The following is a 5000-nucleotide window of genomic DNA, read 5'->3' on the forward strand; positions in this document are numbered from 1 at the left end:
CCGGTAAACAATGTTGCTCAAGATATGCACCAGCCCGGGCTAGAAAACAGTTTATGGTTTGTTCCCCTCTAATCCAAACTGCAAAACAATAAATCTTGTGACGATATGCTAATCAATAACGCACATACTTAAGAGTTTTAGTATTATGAAATTTATTCTCATTTGTAGACAGATTTATATATTCTTCAAAAGTAAGCAACTGCCTCGAAAAATTACTTTGGGAAAATGATTGCAGCAAATTTTGTTTACGTTTTACAGGAGTGCGATCAAAGATAGAGATTTTTAGACGCATTCAGAGCAAACCTGTTTGATTTAATCTACTTGGGAACATGTTCATTAACACGTTCTATTGATTCAGGTAATCACTTACTTGCATACAGGTAAGAGAGTACGTCCAATGATAAACCATGTGGTACTCTACTCACCATGAATTTTGGAGAAAGAACTTTGCTTAAAGTATCCATGGATTATTTATATTTGATGAAATGATGTTAAGGCACTCTCCATGGAAGTAATTAGTGTTAAATCAAATACAGCGTCCCAGAGCTGTATTTTGCATCTGGAAACGAAGCAGGAAAGCCTTTGTATAAGCAATTTGTCATTTCTTATCCATTCAAAGTATCAAATTCTCTTATAAACTGTGTTTCAAGTGGACAGTTATTCTATAAATAAGATCAAAGCGTTTGGCTTACGAAGTGCGTTGTTTTCAATTTCTCTGAATTACCTTCTATTCGTAAGTACACTGTCTTCACCTCTATTAGTTAACACACACACACACACACACACACACACACACACACACACACACACACACACACACACACACACACACACACACACACCATCTCTACTGTTAACACTCTCATACGTATACACAAGCTGTGCATGAAAGAAAGAGAGAGAGGTGGATAAGAACAAAAATAAATAATAATTCTAAAAAAGGTTGAAGACCTCTTTTATTCGGATGTTCCCTAACTTCATTTTAATGGTTAATATAAAGTTGCTCCAGCTTATCATCACTTATTAAGGTTACTAGCTTTAGTTTCACATTTGATGTCGGTTGCCGAGCTCTCACCACTTTGTCAAAAGGCGCGCTGACCCTGCCCATCCAGCTCCTTCAGCCTGTCCCTGGGAGGTTGGGTTCTCAATCATGCTGGCACCGCAAATACCGGCCTGTAATCGGTGTCGCCATTAGGTGTTTCCTCTCTTGCGTTGTCCCTTGCTTTGATAGACTTTTTCCTGTGGAAAAATTTCAGTCCTAAGTAGACTTAGTATGATATTCAACAGGTATGTAGATATCACAGTTTTCACGGTTTTTCAATAAATCTGGGTCTTCCTATTTTTTGCTTTAATTTTGCGAAAGGTTCACCATTACCAAAATGTAGTGCGGGGGAGTCTTTGGAGGTCCTAAAGCAATAAAAAGTAAGAACCAATGAGCTAGTCCTTTTTTATCCTATTTATTATTATTATTATTATTATTATCATTTCAGGTTTAGTGGTGTAATTCTTGATTTGCCGCAACAACAATATTACATTATACGCCCGTAACAAAATAAAAGTATACCTACTATAACAGTCATTCTTAACATTACTGTATACGTGTTTTTATGCTTTAATGCACGGATTACCCTGGCTTTCATCCACGTGGCATGCTTCGTCGACTTGCCAGCTCACTGTATATATTCAAGCCATGTCTTATCTTATATGATCTGTAGATGTTTTTTAATAAAAAAAAATATTACTGGTGCAGTTACTGTTCTCTTGCCTCTGGGAATAGGTTCTGTTAATAGTAATTTTAGTTCTCATCTCTCCAGAGGGTAACAGGTCATCTTAACAATTCGAAAAGGAATACGTTAAAGTTGATTGCTTAGAGTTGAGTCTCCCGTTCAAGAAAGTGCAAGTTCAAAACAACAGCTCCTTGGATCATGCTGGTCCACTGCGGAGTAGCTGTGATCGCAAGCTTTTGATCACAGTCATCAACAATTAAGCATTAATCTATATACATATGTATATGGATACATACATATATGCATACATACATACATACATATATTTATATATATATGTACACATTAATATGTATATATATACAAACATATATTACACACACACACACACATATATATATATATATATATATATATATATATATACATATATATACACACACATATATATATATAGATAGATAGGTAGACAGATAGATAGACAGATATAAAAAAAAACGTTATTATATATATATATTATTATATATGCATATAGATAGACAGATAGATAGAGATATATAAGAAACGTTATTATATATATATATTAAACGCCAAGAGTTGTTATGAGCGAGTGTTGACTAGCCGAAAAACTCCTCTTGATTCTTATTTACGCTTCAGTGAGTAGCCTTGCAGTGTTTACCTGTCTATACTGACGGACATAAAAACTTTGGGATTTCAGCGAAAGATCAGAGGACACTAAGCCGTAGACAGGTTTACAGATTGTCAGGCAGAGCGACCTATATTCCTGTGAACTCGCAGTGAGACAAAAGTCGACTACCACTCACGATAATTGTCGTCCGTCCAATTAGCATTGGCTACTAACTCGAGAATAATGTTTGTAAACTAGATGCTGTAAAATGCGCAAGCATAATTGTGCTTCGCAAGAATGTAATACCCTAAACTGATAGTGCTACATGATTTTTTTGTTTTATTTATAGGAGGATTCTAACATAAATTTATTCCTGCACAAATCATTTCTCACCACAAGGCGAGGAAAGTAGTTACACTAGACTCTATGAACTTGTATGGTTTTCAGTTACAAACAAAAATAATACGTTAGACTCAAAAGGAATATATGATGGTTTCTCGCCTGGCTTGATTTTCATAAACCAAATGGTTGGTTACACGTTCAATATAAATGAAGATATACTCTTTGGGTGTCCCCACACCATTAATTTTACGAAATCATGCAGATGTCAAGAAGATCGAATCAGGTATATCGATCACAGTAAGAAACGGAAATATAAGACAGACACTGATAAAATCTGTGAAGACACAAATTACCATTGGAAATCGATACTGTGCAACAAATTCTCGTCTTAGATATATGTTTTATCAGTAAAATGATTCATAATTAATCCATGGAGTAATATATGCAGGGAAGCTTAGGACTGCCGGAAATCGATATTGTGCAACAAATTCCAACTAATCAAAAGTAGAAGAAGTTTATTCTTGGAATACTATCTAAAAAAAAAAGTTCATTGGCTAATTTAGGAGTAGAATTACTCAGAAAAAAGGGACCAAATTTATTGAAATATGCTACTTATAATAATTGGCTATTGTATATATATTTTGTTTTCTTATAATAAGCTTCTGGCATATAATTAATGATTTCTTATGTGATATTCAGCGCATTTTGAACACATGCAAATAATACATTTTGATAACAGTCAACGCTAGATTTTGAATAATGAAAAAAACAAAAACTGAAGGAAAGTGGATCGTGACATAGACAGCCGGGGTAGATACCAATTTGAACACCATTCACAAAAAGCAGTTTAACCATCTTAAACCCCGACAGAGAGACTAGAAGACTTATTTTCACTTGGAGACTTCGCCTTAGCATTTGTTCTTCACTGACAAAAGTGAGAGCGCCACTTGGCCTCCAGAAGCTGATTAAAAGTATAAAACTATGTGTCTCTTCCATTGCCTCCTCTTTTACAACTTATCCTTTTTACCGTCTCTTAGTCAGATTCACATTTATTCTACAAGATTCACTTCACCTTTACATTTCCTCCTCTAGCCCTTGCCTGTTAAAGAAAGAAAGAACGGTGATTAAGATGATGATGGTGATCATGATCATGATAACTAATGATGATGATGATAACTAATGATAATGATGATGATTATAATGGTGATGATATTGATAATTATGATAATGGTATTGATGATGATAAAAATGAAAATGATCATGATGACAATAATGATAATGACGATGATAATAATAATGAAATTATAATTAATAATAAAAATAATGATAACAATAACAACAATAAGGATAATAATAATTAAATTAAATCACTGAGACAATATATCAAAATAATAATAGTCTGATAAAAAAACCTCGTGTTAGGGTTTTAGTGTGTTCTAGTCCTGTACCATTATGATCGTTTGCATATCGCTATTTGCATTGCGTATATTTATATATGCAATTTTTACCCATTTTCATTTTTTACCCTTCATTCGTTATTTACTCCACTTACCATATACATTACTGTCTGTATGTTCTTCAATATACTTTATTTTCACCAATGAAAGATTTTAATGCTTCTGCTGCATAAGCTATGATGTTTTTAATTACGACTTTTTGAATTTTACCTCACGATGTGACATAACGATCACTGTTATTAAAGTATCATCGTATTACGCATTCGGTTATTATATTGAAATCAGTTTATTGCGGAACAAAATCAGATGCATGAAAATAGTTGGATAAGATAATCAGTTTCGTCATGATTATATGACTGTCCTTGATATTTTTGATAAATGTAAGTTTCTTCCTAAAATGAACATGGAGTTGCAGTCCGTTAGGCGCCTCATAAAACACATACTTGACTGTCCTCAAGCCTACTAAAACTCAACCAGAATTAAGTTGTCTTTACTCTAGCTGCATAATCTACAGAATGAGCTTGATTGTGATGGCCATCACGTATTATCTAATTTATTCAGCATTATGCTTTCTTCAGAAAAAAAAAACTGTTCCTATTCCTCAACAAACAATAACAAAGAATAAATCTGAAACACTGAATAGCAAATATAAAAGATTAAAAATCCATCCCTTCTCAGTTTCCGTGAGCAGCCAGGTGCACTCGATCATATCAGTCACCACAATAATAAAGCAAATAATGAAAGAGTATGTAAATGACAGAGGGATCTTTTCATCCATCATCTTTAGAGTTAAGATTTCCATTCTGCTTTGCACCTCCCGGCCGCGCAAGGGAGTGTCGGGGCGGC

This window comes from Penaeus chinensis, chromosome 21, assembly GCF_019202785.1.
Source record: "Penaeus chinensis breed Huanghai No. 1 chromosome 21, ASM1920278v2, whole genome shotgun sequence".
In the NCBI taxonomy this organism is placed as follows: domain Eukaryota; kingdom Metazoa; phylum Arthropoda; class Malacostraca; order Decapoda; family Penaeidae; genus Penaeus; species Penaeus chinensis.